Raw genomic sequence first — 16,117 nt, 5'->3', positions numbered from 1 at the left:
AGTGGTCACAGTGAAGGGCTGTTGCGTGCCCAGTCTGCTAATCTGCTAGGGTTGTTTAGGTTCTCTCTGACACTTAGTTTCTTCCTTTGTAAGGTAGAATTAATAACATCTACTGTAATCAACACATGCTGTTTTTATTCCCTAGTCATCCCTTCCTCCTCTGTGTGTAGTACCACCTTTACCCTTCATTTAGGAAACTGAGCTCTTTGCACTCCCCAGGCCATGAGGTTCAGAAAGGATTACTGATAACAGCCCACAACCTGCCTCCCCTCCTTAGAGACAGTTAAACGCCCAGCCAGACCAATCATAGATCAGAGATCCATTGATCACAGATCCATAGATCTCTGGAAACTGACTGGTCCAAGAAATGGGCATGTGACCCAATCAGGCCAATTGGAATCCCTGTCTGGGGTTTGGTCTCCAGCTACTGGGAGACGGCAACTCTTTCTCCACTATGGAGTCCCATTTGGGATGACGCAAGCTTGCAACTCCTGCCTCCCCTCTTTTGCCTGTCCCATAAGGTGGTAAAAGGGAGCAGGGACAGGGCCTGTGGTGGGAGTGACCAGGGAGTTTCCAAGGAAGAGGAGGCCAACATGAGTGGATGGGGGCCATGGAGAGGATGAGCCAGAAAGGTAGACAGGGCTGGATCGCTCTTGGCACAATAAAAGACGTTAAGAAAGAAGGAGATCTGATTATCTAATTTGAATCCCTGGATCCAGCCATGCCTGAAGCAGGTTTATCTCTATCCTTCCCAGTTCTTGGAAACACTGAACTAACTCCTTCTTTAGTTTGACCACTTTAATTTAGTCTCCAACAAAAAAGTCCTAACCAACTCATCTACTTCTCTGGGGGGCTGGGGGGAATAAAAGAGGTAATTGAAGTGGAGGGCTTGCAGGAGTGGGCTCAGTAGACACTGAGCTTATTGCTCCTGTCACAGTCACTGTGTGTGTCTCGAACACAGGTTGGGTTCCACTTGTCTTTGTGGTCCCAGTTCCTCACCCCCATTGCCTAGGAAGACAGAAGACACTCCAGGAGAGAGGACCAGCCTGAGCAAAGGGTGGCCGTGGGTAAGCAGAGACAGACTTCCAGGCACTTGGAGCCACTGTCCCTCTGCCTCCCCACCTGAGGGGCCCGTCAGATCCCCCACGTCCTGAGCAAGCTTCCTCTGAAGGAGACAGTATCTGTTTCCTCCAGGAGTGGAGGGGGTGAGTGTGAGAACTGTACTGAAAATTTGTCAGCCTGGCCTCAGTGGGTGACCTACTGCTCACGTCGTGCACCCTCACACCTGACCCATCCTGGTGCAGGTGCATGTCCCCCCTCAAATCCTGGATGCAGCCCAGGCCAATAGCTGCACCTGTGCAGGGCCCAACAGGGGTGTCTCAGCCCCTCTTCCTGCCCAACATGGAAGAGCTTAGAATGGGTGAGTTGCCATGAGACTTCAGGATCACTTGTTTCACAGAGGGGGAAACTGAGGCCCAGAGAAGGCAAGGGGCTTGCCCAACATCACACAGTAATAATGCAAGGACACTAATATTTAAGGTGTTAGCTTTTCTGTGCTTCCTTCACGTGTCTTGTCAGAATTTATCAATGCCACCATCCATTCATTCATTCTTCATTTGTTCATTCGCTAACTTACAAACACGATGATGAAACCCCAGCTTCTCCTGAGGTGATGAAAAAGACAGAAAGTGCCCTGCTCTCCTGGGGCTCCTGGCTGGTCCTCAGGCCCCACGCTTTCTGTGCTTCTGTGGCATCTCACATGGCTGTCTCCTCACCTGGCTGGGAGCTCCTTCCGACCACGTCCGCACCACCTGTCATCTGTTTGTGTCCCCAAGGCTCTGCCCAGGACTTAGCTGCCAACAAGCAATAATGATCCAGAACTCAAATGGGGCTGGGTGCGGTCACTCACACCTGTAATCCTAGCACTTTGGGAGGCCGAGGCAGGTGGATCACTTGAGATCAGGAGTTTGAGACCAGCTTGGGCAATGTGGCGAAACCCCATCTCCATAAATAAATAAACAAATAAACAAAATAAGTAAAATAAGTAAAAGAACCCAAAGGGGAGCCAGTTTTGGAGCGGAGTCGTAGAGTTTGGCATCAGAAGGTGTGAGCCTTGATTTCTCCACCTGTCAGAAAGAAAGAGTAACACTTCCCCCATGAAATCATTCAATGAAATAAAATGTGCAAGCTGCCTGGGACCCAGGGGGAGTCACTGCATGTCCTACTGTGGAGCTTATCACCCCACTTCCAGGAGTCAGGAGGAGCTTCTGGGGCAGGGGCAGGGTCTCAGTCTCAGGGCCTGAGACACAGGGGCTGCTCAGGAGGTGTCTGATGCACAGAGGAGGGTGAATGAGACAGTGTGTATCTGAGTCCTCTTCCACCATGTCCGCCTCTGTTCCCATCCTCCCTGTTGCCTCCTGCATCCTGACCATGGCCACCCTGTGACTGAAGCTCAGTATGTGCTGCCCTTCCTCCCCGTCATGCCCCTCTGGTAACTGGGAGGTCCTTGTGTTCATTCATGGGTTACATCAGACATTTAGTGTGTGCCTACCATGTCCCAGGCTCTGGCCAAAGCACATTGGATAATGAAGAGAACAAAATTGCCCCAGCCCCTGCCCTGCCTTCTGGCACTTACAGCCTAGACGGGCAAATGGATGAGAAACAAGGAAAGAGACTAGCCTGAAAGGCTGGTGCTGAGGAATGCAAAGAACATAGTCCCAGCAGGGGAAGGAAAGGGAGGGTGGCTGGTTGTGAGGAGCTGGCCAGTGACGGAGACCCCATCTCTGTCATTGCTTCCCTCACCATGGACCCCTGCCCCTTGCACAGACTGCACTGGGAGGCCTGGCAGTGGGAAGTAGAGCTCCAAGGGAAGTGGAGGTGAGGGCAGAAGAGCTGGGGAGACAGCAGCACCCCATTCCTAGAGCTAGGACCCAAGTAGGTAGGGCCAGGGTGCAAAAGCAAGGAAGCAGGAGGCCAGTCCATGTTTCAGGCAGGGCCCAGGCAACATCCAGGGTCCAGGTGACATCAAGGCTGGCAGCCAAGTACCTCAGTCTTCTTGGGAACTGGCCTGGTCCATACACCTGTCCCTGAGCCTCAGTGTCCAGGAGGTTTCACTGTGGGACCACAGAGCCCAAAGAGAAGGCCTTGGAGCGTATATTTACACACTTTTTTTTTTTTTTTTCCCAGATAATCACTGCCAGCTCTGAGCCAGACTCTGCCTGCCAATTTGGGAGGAGGCAGCCATGATGTCCTGTAATGGGGCCCAAGGAGTTCAGGCAGAGGATGCTGAGCAGGGGCAGAAGCAGAGGGTGGAAAGATTGACTTAGGGGGATACGGGGACTTCATCTGGCCCTGCCAGCAGGAAAAGCCCAGTCCTCATTCCCATCAAATCCTACCCTGCTTGAGTTTCCAAGTTGCTCCATATTCCCTGACTCCACCATCCTCTGCCATAGATTTCAAAACCTTGGGGTCTGTCAATAAGTGATGGTGAACCCAAATGGGAGCAGTCCCAGGAGAGTGGGGGCCCTTCCTGTCTTCTTAACCATGTCAGTAGAAGCTGGGTTGATTAGTCTTTTTTCATGCTGCTAATAAAGACATACCTGAGACGGGGTAATTTTTTTTTTTAAAGGAGGTTTAATTGGCTCACAGTCCAGCATGGCTGGGAAGGCCTCACAATCATGGCAGAAGGTGAAGGAGGAGCAAAGTCACGTCTTACGTGGCGGCAGGCAAGAGAGCCTGTGCAGGGGAACTGCCCTTTATAAAACCATCAGATCTCATGAGACTTATTCACTATCAAGAGAACAGCATGGAAAAACCCATCTTTATGATTCAATTACCTTTCACTGGGTCCCTCCCAAGACATGTGGGGATTATGGGAGCTACAATTCAACATGAGTTTTGGGTGGAGACACAGCCAAACCATATCACTGGGGTTTAATTATTCTGGTTATAAGTGAACTATAGTTCAGTGCACAAACAAATGAATGGTGGGATTGGTAAATTCTGACTTGGAGTAGGGGAAGGGAGCACAGAAAAACACAGTCCCCACACCCAGAGACCAGCTGGTCGGCCCGCTGGTCCGCTGTAGGACAATTAATTAACTAGTTGCCATGTGGGGCATGTTGGCATTGCACCCCGCTAATCCAGCTCACCCTGAGGACACACATGGTCAGGTTGCAGACAGGCCTGAGTCCGTCACATGGAATCAACCGGGTCAGGGAGTCACCAGCCCCACTGGTGACAACAGAGGCAAAATGGGGCAGGGCACAGAGCAAGCACGGGCCTGGGGGTCACTCAGATTGGGCTTCAAATCCTGGTCCGTCTACTTGCTGTGTGACCCTGAGATTAGATGCTCCACCTGAGCCTCTGTTTGTCCATCTGTAACGTGTGGGTAATAATTTGATTTCCCTCATGGGTTTGTCCTGAGGATGATACTGAACTGTTTACTCTGAGTTCATTCATGCTGAGGCTCTTTTGCTCATTTCCTTCTTTGACCACCCTCTTGTCCACCTAATGAACTCCTGTACACCCCTCAGAACCCAACAGAGCTGCCCCCTCCTCTAATGGCAACCGTTGTTTCAGCTTGTAGCATCCATTCCTCTTGCAGGAACAGGACCTTGGTTTCTCCTGGGGAGTGACTCTTGCCCCACAGTCAGTCACGTGACCCCGGAGAAGCCGATGCTGCCCTCTGGCTCCATGCGAGACCCGTGTGGCTAACACTGATTGAGTCCTTCCCATGCGCCAGGCTCTGTTCTAAGTACTTTACGTGGTCACCATGTTTGAATGTCACTAATAGAGAATGAATGGTACTATTTATTAGCCTGGAAAGAGGTTTAGTGCAATCCCATTTGGGTAAACTGCAGCGATGAATATTTATGCAAAGAGGGCGAGGTATCAGTCAGAATCTTGGTAGGAAATAAAATTCACTCTGGATGGTTCAGACGGAGACTCTAAAGCAGGGACTGCTTGTGGAGGTGACAGTAGGGCCAAAAGACCGTGAAGGGGTGTGAGGCACCCAGAGAGTAGCAATACCAGGAAGCCATTGCCACCCCTTTTGGCTGGAGGGATGAGGAGAGGAAACAGCATTTCTGGAGCCAGGTGAGAACTGGAGCCATGTGGGAGGGGCCTCCCTAGGAGCCGTGGTCCCAGCCATGGAACAGCAGCTGCCTGAGACCTGGAGTTGAGGCAGCAAGGAGCAAGGAAGGAAGACCTTGGCCCTCCCCTCCCCTCACCCTCACTCTTGGATCTCCTACTGGAGCCTCCCCTGGGTCACATCAGTGAAAGACAGAACGCAAGGAGCCTCCTGGTATAGTCCACACAGGCCGTCCTGGGGCCAGGTCAGGGCAGAGGCGAGGAAGATGGGACAGGCAGGGAGTGGTGGAGGGAATCCCAGCCATAGAATATTCCTAGCAGTGTTAAGGGTGTTAACTCTGTTGCATTTGGGATTTTAGAGTCTTTGTATTTTGGTGTCATTTTAATTTTCACAACAAGCATAAACCATTTTAAAAAATAAAATTATTTATTTATTTTAAATAATGAGAATGAAGGACACTGAGGAGCCATACAGAAATGCTGAGATGTCTCCACCCTCAAGGGCAGAATGTGGGTGAGAAACGGGGGAACTTGACCTCATGGCTCCACTGGGAAACGGTATCACAGGCTCCTTGAGGCTGGGCAGATGCCGTGGTGCTGTGGTGACACCGTGGGCCAGGAGCCCAGAGACCATTCAGGCTCTGCCTCAGCTGCTGACCTGCAGTATGACTTTGAGCAGGTCCCTCTGCTTCGGGCCTCAGTTTCCCCATCCTGTACAGGGGGATGCACCCGGGGCAGATCCTTATTTCTGGAAACAGTGGATCAGCAGCCCCTGAGAAGTAAACAGGTGTTGGTGCTGTCAGGAGGCGGCATTTCCTGGTTATCAGAGATAGATGACTTCAAACTCATTCATTTGAAGGAAAATAATAGAGAAAAATGTCTCTTGGAAAGTGCTTGTGGGACTTCCAGGATAATTAAAATCCAGTTATGAACATTCCTAGTGAAAGTCTGCTGGGACAGGCGAGAAGCCGAGAGCCAGGTGCTGCTGCAGTCTCCTGGGAGGAAAGAGAATAATCTGTGGCAGCAAGAGGGGGCCTGGCAGCCCGAGTGGGGCAGAGACAAGGACGGGGCTGGGGCAGGATCCTGACTCTGCCACCACTCGGATGTGTGACCTTGGACATAACCTCTGTGCCTCTCCAAGGCTTTATCCCAGCTCTAAAATGAAGGGGTTAAACAGATAATCCCTGTGGTCCTGCCCAGCTTTGTGTCCATATTAACTGTGGAATCTGGCAGGAGGCAAGACTTTGAGGGCAGATATTTCCATTATTATCATCATCAGCAGTAGCAGCAATCTCATTATTATCATCACTATCACCACTATCTTCATTTTCTTTATTTCTTTTTATTTATTTATTTATTTATTTATTTATTTATTTATTTATTTATTTATTTTTCAGATGGAGTTTCACTCTTGCCGTACAGGCTGGAGTGCCATGGCGCGATCTTGACTCACCACAACCTCTGATTCCTGTGTTCAAGTGATTCTCCTACCTCAGCTTCCCGAGTACCTGGGATTATAGGCATGCTCCACCAAGCCTGGCTAACTTTTTTGTATATTTAGTAGAGACGCGGTTCTTCAGGTTAGTCAGGCTGGTCTTGAACTCCTGACCTCAGATGATCCACCTGCCTTGGTCTCCCAAAGTGCTGGGATTATAGGCATGAGCCACTGCGCCTGGCCCATCTTCACTTTCGTCACCACTAGAATCTTCACCATTATCACCGTTGTCATCACTATAAACATTACTGTCTTCACTATTAACATCACTGTAATAACCACCATGTTCGTCATCATAATCACCATCATCATCACCACCATGTTCACCATCATCACCATCCCCATCATCATCAACATCTTCACCACCATCACCATCATCACCATCTTCACTAAGACCATCACTATCACCATCACCACTATGCTCACCATCATCATCATCACCATCATCATCTTCACTACCAACATCACCATCATCATCACCATCGTCTTCACCATTGCCACATCATCACCATCTTCACCATCACCACCACCATCATCACCATCTTCACTGTCATCATCACCATCATCACCATCTTCACTAACACCATCACAAACACCACCATGTTCACCATCATCATCACCACCATGCTCACCATCATCATCACCATCATCATCTTCACCACCATCACCATCATCTTCACCATCGCCATCATCATCACCATCTTCACTAACACCATCACTGTCACCACCATGTTCACCATCATCACCATCATTTTCACCATTGCCACCATCATCACCATCTTCACCATCACCATCACCATCATCACCATCTTCACTGTCATCATCACCATCATCACCATCTTCACTAACACCATCACCATCACCACCATGTTCACCATCATCATCACCACCATGCTCACCATCATCATCACCATCATCTTCACCACCATCACCATCATCATCACCATCATCTTCCCATCACCATCATCATCACCACCATGCTCACCATCATCATCATCATCATCACCATCTTCACTATCAACATCACCATCGTCATCACTATGTTCACTGTCATTACCACCATCATCCTCGCCATCATTATCATCACCATCATCATCACTAGGTAGAGCAACCTACTGGGTGCTTCCTATCTTTTAGGCACAACTTGAGGAGCTTTACTGGCTTTGCTCAGTGAATCTCCACTGTCATCATACTCAACTTATAGCTAAGAAAATAGAGGCTCAGAGAAACCAATGACTTTAAGGGGGCAAATAGACAGAGACAGGAACAAGTGCTAACTGAGCCCAGAGTTCATAGTTTAACAATCACAGGATACCTGCCCCTGTCTGTATGAATTGAGTCAGATCTCAGGAGACTCTTGGACCCACCAACATCACTGACCATCTTCTCCAATTCTATCATGGCCCATATGGGGAAACTGAGGCCAGGGAAGGGAAGGAACTTGCCAAAAGCTATGTTTTGAACCAGCGGCAGAGCTGAGTACAGAAACCAGATCTGTCTTCTCTCTCTTACCTTCTCTCCCACATTGCTAACAAGAAAATGACTTCTGACCCCTGTAAATATTCTACTTATTTCACAAAGTCTTATGGACATGGGATGCCTGTGCTGGGCTGGGCACCATGAGGAGGGTGTGATGAGGGACCCAACCTAGATTACCCCCAATGTCTTTACTGCCCAGAGGTGAGCACTCACAGGCTCCTTGATCCAGGCTCCAGGCTTGCTGTGGAATGAGCTCTCATAGAGAAATATCCAGCAAGTGATGGTGTGGTCAAGAAGCCATGAGTTGGTCAGATTTGAGGGTCCAGGCCCAAGGGTCAGGGCCTATCCAGAAGCAGATGGCGGAGCAGAGATGCAGCCACCCCCTGAAGCCCAAAACAGACCTAGGACAGATAGACTCAGGGATTCCCAGACCTGGGAAGTGCAGCTTTGGAGGTGAACCCACCATGCAGAATCCAGGAGATCAGTTCATCCAGGTGCATGGAGGTGCCAGGATTGGGCAGCCCTCCCACAAGGCATTTGGGGAGGTGGGAGCAGCTCCAGGACCAGGAGTGGGGCCTCTGACAGCCCTTGAGGTTACATTGATGACCTGAGAGGGAGCCACTCTCTGCCATGGTTTCAGCTTTCTCCGAGTGAGCAGCTGAGCTCACATTACTGCAGCCAGAAGCTCCCAGCAACTGATCCAAGAAGCCAGGTGCCATCCATGGATGCACCAGGCCATTCAGCTGGGCTTTGGGCTGCACACCCCCTGCTAAAGTACTGGCACCTCATCTCACTACAAATCGTGCTCTGGTTTCCACAGTTTATCTTGCTGACAATCAGATTCCCCATGTGCCAAACTGGAGCTAAGGATACCCGCCTCCCAGGCTGCTGTGAGGACCAGATGAGGAGGCCATTTTTCCGTTTCCAGAGCCATAATGTCTTGACCATGGTGCTGATGATCCCCGTGCCCTTTCTCAGAATCTCCTAAATGAGCCGGACATTGTCATTGTCCCCCTTTGCCAATGGGGAAATGGAGACTCTGCCAGGTCAGTTCCACACCCAGGTCCCCAGCTATGAGTGGCAAGGCCAAGACACACAGCCAAGCTCCAGCAGTCCTGTGCATCCTTCCACTGCTTGTGTGCCTCCCCTCTTCCCCCTCCCACAGCCCAGTCCTGCAAAGACAAAACAACGTGCCCGCTGTGAAGGGAGGCACAGTAGAAGGCAGAGCTTTTGGACAAGCATTGAACCAGACCAGGGCTGGTTACATGCAGCTTTTATGATCACCCTTGCTGGGAGCAGAGACCAGAGGGCCAGGCAATCTGGTTACATGTGTTGAAATATTGCTTGATGGTCCCTCTGTGAGGGGACAGATTGGCCTGACATATTGGATCGGGGGAAGGGAGAAACAGACACAGAGAGAGGGAGAGAATGTGCACAGACTCGCAGGTGAGGACATGGTGAGTGTGGAAATGAGCTGCTTTTGTGGGGCTGGAGTGTCCAAGGGCATTTTGAAAAACAAGATCCCTCCCCAAGAAGACACAGAGGGCACTAGCAGGTATGAGACTGGCACAGCCCAGGGCCTCCTGCAGAGCGCTGCATGGGCAGGGAGACCCCATGAGGGCCAGATCTACACCAAACAGCAACCGAGGTAAATCAGCACTGACCTGTGATCCAGGTTAATCGGCACTGCCCTGTGGCCCAAGTAAAAGAGCCCTGCCCTGTGGCCCAGGTAAATCAGCACTGCCCTATGTCTCAGGTAAAGAAAAAACTGCAAACCTGTGTCCCAGGGAAATCGGCAGTGCCCTGTGTCCCAGGTAAGTCAGCACATCCCTGTGGCCCAGGTAAATCAATACAGACCTGTGTCCCAGGTAAATGAACACTGCCCTGTGGTCCAGGTGAATCAGCACTGCCATGTTACAGGTAAATCAACACTGCCCTGTGGCCCAGGTAAATCAGCACTGCTGTGTTCCAGGTAAATGAGCACTGGCCTGTGTCTCAGGTAAGTCAGCACTGCCCTATGTCCCAGGTAAATGAGCACTGCCCTGTGGCCCAGGTAAATGAGCTGTGTTCAGAGGCAGGGGTTGGGCTGAGGATGAGATGGGGGTGCCTCCCTCCTCTCCCATGTGAGGAACTTCAAGATTTTCTTCCATCTATGAGGGAACAAATCATATTAGCTGGCCGATGGGTGACCCCTATCTGCCTCTGGGTGTGAGGGATGGGACTGGGGCCATCCCGTGGCCTCAGAGGCCATCTCTGGTCTCCCGACACACACCTTAATCCCTTCTTCATGCATCCACTCAGTAAACATTTGCCAACCCCAGCTCCCTGCCCAGCCTGTCCTGGTCTCTGAGGACAAGGAGGTGAGTGGATATGGTCCCTGCCCTGGAGGTGCTCGGACAAAGCAGGGGGGCAGTTGGAGGACCAGGCACGCACAGAAGGGTGTCATGAAAGCCTCCCACCCGCCAGCATTTTCTGAGCATGCACCCCATGCAGGCCCAGCGGAGGGCCTTCCATGCTTCCCTCCCCAGTTCTCCAGGCACCCCAGGACCGCTGCTGCTTCCTGCCTCGTAGCAGTGGGAAAACAGAAGGTCAGCAAAGCTGTCCCTTGTCTGAGGCCCCACAGCCAGTCGGGGACTTCCTTTTTTTGCTTATGACTGTGTAAGAAGTCATTCCAGAATGTGTGGCTTACAAAACAACACCCTGCAATTCGTCAGGGCCTGGCAGGCATGGCTCAACTGTGTTCCCTGCAGCATCAGCTGGGGTGACTTCCCTGGGGATGGCAGATCATTTTCTAGATGGCTCACTCACATGGTTAACAAGTTGGTGCTGCTGTCAGCTGTGAGTTCTGTGGGCTTTGGATGGGGTTTGCTTCCTCTTCACCTGGGCCTTTATGTGGGCTGCTTGGGCTTCCTCACAGCATGGAGGTGGATGCTAAGCAGAAACACCCCAGGAGAGCAAGGTGGAAGGTATATTGTCTTTTAAGACGTAGCCTCACAAGTCATATAGCATCATTGCCACTGTGGTCATGAGCCTGCCCAGATTCAAAGGCAGGGTGCATGGACTCAACTGCTGCATGGTAGGAGTGTCAAAGTCACATTGCAAGAAGAGCATGCACATGGGAGTTACTGTCTGGTCAGTGTGTGGAGGATATAATCTGCCAAAGAGGCTGAGGACTTCAACCCAGGTCTGCGTGACCCTAGGCTGAACTTGAATGGGAAAGTCCTTGCCTGTGTGGAGTGAGGCGGCTCTGGACAAGCAAGCCTAACTGGGCTGTCCAAGAACCAAACAGAAGAGCCAGATTCTCCTTCCCTGAGGCCTCTTACTCCCACCTGGCTGTGAAGATGTGTCACTTTTACTCCAGAGCAAACCATTCCATCAGTCCCCAGGGCCTGGGCTTCTCCAGGAGGCTGGAGCCAGAGCCTGGCACCATGGACATCTCTCAGGTGCGAGCTTGGCCCATGTTGCTGGGGTGCCTGAAAGAGCTGCTCCGTTCCTTTTCTCAGCTAGAATTCCCCAATTCTGGGCCACTCTAGTATAAGGCGCCTTTTGGGGATTCTGCTTTCTGACATTGATCTTCCCTATCTCAGCAAAGGACACCATGACCACCCAGAATTGAGGCCTCCTGAAACCCCCCTCCCCTCTCATTTCATTCTCCAGGAAGTCTCGTGGATTCTCCCTGCACCAAGGCTCCTGAGCCACGTGTATGTCCCATCCCCACTGCCACCTCCTGTGCCCATTCTTCCCCAGCTTTCCCTGCAGTGGCCACCTAACTGGCCCCTCTCTGTCTACTCTCTGACTCTGAACCCACAAATCAGATCCAGTTTCTCTCCTTGAAACCTCCTCTGCCTTGCCACTATCCTTTCAGCATGATCCCAAATCCGTACCACGGCCCTGAGGCCATCTCACTTCCTGCCTGTCCTGTGCACCCACTCGTCCCCCAGCCACAGTGGCCCTTGCCCCATTCTTCACACACGCCCAGCTTCTTCCCACCTCAGGGCCATTGTGCTTCGTTGATTCCTCTGCCCAGAAGGCTGTTTCCATGCCCTTTGCATGCCTCTTTACTTCTTATTCTTCTGATTTGAGCTTAAATGCCTCATTTTGACCCTCTTATCTCCCTCCCCAAGAGGACCCTGTGTCAGAGGCACCAGTTGCCCCCATTTGTCCTCTTCTTCCATAGAAACAGCAGCCGTGGGTGTCACTGAGACCATAACCATGCAGATCAGTGAGAACACTGCTCCTTCCCCACTGGATGGCTGGGGTGGTCAAGTGCCCATGCCTGGCCAGTGGGATGTGAGGATGAGATGTGTGCCCTAATGGGCATTGCAGTCACCCAGGGAGAGATGACAGTGCCTAGACTGAGCTGTATGCAATGGCGGTGCTGAGAGGCAGTCAGATTCTAGGTGTATTTTGAAGACAGAGTTAGCATAGTCTGCTCCAAGATTGGACATGGGGGTGGTGAAAGAAGGAGAGAAGTAAAGTGGCCTCCAAGTCTGGTCTGGACAGCCAAGAGAATGAGTTGGCTTTAGCTGAGCTAGGGACACTCCTGGGGAGGAAGATGATGTGGAGTTCACTTTGGGCCATGATGAATCTCTGATGCTTGGTAGACATCCAGCTAGAGAGGGGAATAGGGATCCAGGTACCCAGAGTTGGGGGAGATGTCTGGGCTGGAGATGTAACTTTGAGAGTTGTCAGTGTATAGATGGTTTTCAAAACCACAAGACTGGATGGCATCCCCAAGGGCACAAGTGTAGACAGTAGATGAATAAAGTCCAATCCTCAGCATTAAGAGGTTAGAGACTGAGACAGGACAGCCAGGGAGGTTTCCCAGAAGCCAATGAAGGACATGGTTTAGGGAGGGGACATGGCCAGCTGTATCAAGGGAATGAACATGCCAAGTCTGCTGAGGACTAAGGGTTGATACTGCATTCAGCAACATGGAGGTCATAGGTCACATAAAGATCGTAGGTGATGTGGAGGTCACAGGTGACATGGAGGTTATAGATGACATGGAGGCCATAGATAATGTGGAGGTTATAGGTGATATAGAGGTCATAGGTGATGTAGAGGTCATAGGTGATGCAGAGGTCATAAGTGATTTGGGGGTCATAGGTGATGCAGCGATCGTAAGTGATATGGGAGTCACAGATGATGCAGAGGTCCTAGGTGATATAGGAGTCATAGGTGGCATACAGCCATTGGTGGAGCGGTAGGAGTGAGAGGTCGAGGGGAGAGGAGTTGGAGCCAGGGATGGCAGACAGCTCCTTGGAAGCGTTTTCTTGGGGAAGTGTTATAGAATATGGCAGTGTCAGGACAAGAGCCAGCCACCTGCTCTGCACAGTGGCCAGTAGCTTTGCTCTTCACCCTGTTGGATGTTGAGCTCCTCGAGGGCAGGAAGCTCATCTGTTTTATCCCCATGTGTCCATCACCCGGTGAAGGGCTGGGTGATGTGGTTGGGCAGTGTTGGCAAGAGGGAGAGAGGAACGGAGGGAGGCTAGACCTACATACCGACTGACCAGGGGCCTTGCGTGGCCTCTCAGAGGAGCTGGGGAGGTGAGCTGTGTATTAGGAGGAGCACCAGCTTCAGAACCCACAGGACAAGGTCCTGCCCCCAGCTCCACACCCCATAGTCAGGTGACCTTGCACAATCCCCTAACAACCCTGCAATGAATATAACAGGACCTATCTGCAGGATTGGTTGTGAGGTCTAGGGACAAAATATTTTAAAAGGGCCAGCGTAGTCCTTATGACATAATTGGCCCTCAATAAAGGATATCTCATACCATAATACTGAAGCCCCTGGATAATGAAAATGGTGACGGTCACCTTTCATTTTGTGCCTATTCCTGTGTTGTGTGCCCTACAGCCTTTATCTCTCCCTTACTCCATATAGCAGCTCTTTAAAGTGGGGATTCCTACCCCTTCAGTTTAGAGATGAGACACGGAGGCTCAGGGAAGTGAGTTTACTCACCCAAGGTCACCTGGCCAACATATGGCAGAGCAGGGACTTGAACCCGTGTTTAGGCTGACTCCATACCTGGGCCTTTATCTGCTCTGCTCTGTGGCCTCCTGGGGTCAACAGCCCAGGATCCCCTCAGTGCAATGTCAGATGGGGAATTTGTGGCCTAAGCACGGCTTCCCACATGCTGTGAAATGTGTCAGAGGTGGTGGCCTCTTGGACAAGGTGGCCTGGAGCACAGGAAGATGAATGGTCCAGCCGGGCTCTGTCCAGGGCCTCTGGCCAAGCAGGTGTGCGTAGAAACCTCCACCCATCCAGGCCCCAGCAAATATTTCTACAAGCATGGATGGGCCAGTTGCCTGTTACTGCCAGGAGCTAAGTTGTTTCTTTATGCCATAATAAATCTGGCTGTAGGAGTCAGCGAAAGCAATGATTACTTCTATGACCTCTCTGCTGATCCCTGATTGGGGCACATTATATACCCCAGGCACCCAGGAGATGGAGCCATGTCACTGATGGATGCCACAGCCACTTGCAAGGCCCTCAGTGGGAGTGGGGCCTGGCCACTCTCTCTCCCTGGGCTCCATGGACCTCTCCCCGCTGACCTCTGATGGACAGGAGCTTAATGAGCTTTGGCCTCAACACTCCCATGGCTAAGGGCAGTGCAGAAATAATGGAGTCATTGCACAGGCAGGATCAACAGGTTCAAGTCAGATGGTGGAGAATGAGGGCTTTGGACATGGGGATGTGAGAAAGCAAAGTTTATTCAGCCCTTAAATACACGGGTCACATTGCTAAGTGCTCTCCAGATTGTCACACAGCAGCCTCCAGTGATGCCTGTGAGGTGGGTACTGTGATCATCCCCATTTTACAGATGAGGAGACTCAGGCTCAGAGAGCTTAAACAACTTGCCCCAGGTCAGAGAGCCAACAAGGTCATACAAACAGCAGCAACCAGTGTGATCCTTTGAGAAAACAGGCCAGACCCCATCACTCACATGCTCAAACCCTCCAGTGCCTCCTACTGCTCTGCGTGTGAGCACTGCGCTCCTGACCGTGACCTCTGAGGCCCGCCTGCCCTGGCTCCGCCCTCTCTGGCCACATCCCTCTTGCACGCTCCTGCATGCTCCAGCCTCTTCCCTTCCCCCATCACTCCGAGCGCTTTGCCTGGATACCCTTCTCCAGTACCACACACCTGGCTCCTGCCTTGTGTCCAGTCCCCAGATCATTGTCCCCTTCCTGAGATGCCCTCCCTGAATACCCTGAGTGGCCCTCCAGCACCCACTGCCCCGTCTCTTTCAGGGCCCATCCTGTGTCTGTCCCTCATTGCTTTCTCACAGTGGGTGATGAGCTTGTTCATTCACTGGGTATTTGTTCCCACCAGACTGTGAGCGGTGAGAGGCCAGGGCCATGGAGGTCTTGTCCTCCTGTGTCCCTTGCACTGGGCATGGTGCCTGGCACATGACAAGAACTCAATGAGTATTTGTTGAATGAATGAAAGTTGCAGAGCTGGGGCTGGAGCTCAGGTCTGTCTGACTCCAAAGCCTATACTCTAAAGCAGATCATTTTTAGTCCTTGGATGACCACATGGCTTGATGTCATGAGGCTGCATTCCAATGCTGGCTCAGCTGCCACCATGCTGTGTGGCATTGAGCAAACACCTGGGGCTCAGTCTCCTGAACTGTCCATGAGGAGGTGGAACTAGGTGCTTTCTATGAATGTATTCTAAATAGGACAGCATTGGGTTAAACATCCCTCAGACAATAGGGCTGACATTGCTCAGCGGGGCCCAGGCTATTGGCCTAAGCATCTAGTTTCTGAGCCCAGTGGCTTTGCGCTGACTTTAGTCTGATGACTTGCACCCCCACCCTGGCTGGTCCTGGTGATCACAATAGTGACTGTTGTGCATTGTCCCTAATTCACTGTTTCTAATATTCTCAGCACCCCCAGAGGAGGGTATCACCAAGCCCATTTGACAGACAAGAAAGCCAAGCCTCAGGGAAGAGCTCTCAATGTCAGAGCTAGAAGAGATTCAGTCTCTGGACTAGAACTTGGGACTGACTCCAAAGCCAGTGCTCATGCAAACTCAGCAACAAC

The 16,117-nt window shown here is 51.4% G+C and overlaps 1 protein-coding gene across 8 annotated transcripts in view; it reads right to left on the bottom strand.

Moving 5' to 3' along the window:
* The window catches only part of ZCCHC17 (zinc finger CCHC-type containing 17), a 1,254,002-nt gene that overhangs the window by 869,541 nt on the left and 368,344 nt on the right, over window positions 1-16,117 (bottom strand). The gene's annotated exons all lie outside the window — the stretch shown is intronic.

The sequence above is a fragment of the Macaca thibetana genome, chromosome 1 (genome assembly GCF_024542745.1).
Source record: "Macaca thibetana thibetana isolate TM-01 chromosome 1, ASM2454274v1, whole genome shotgun sequence".
NCBI lineage: Eukaryota > Metazoa > Chordata > Mammalia > Primates > Cercopithecidae > Macaca > Macaca thibetana.
The sequence above is the reverse complement of the archived record's forward strand: the minus strand, read 5'-3'. Positions and strand labels throughout refer to the sequence as shown.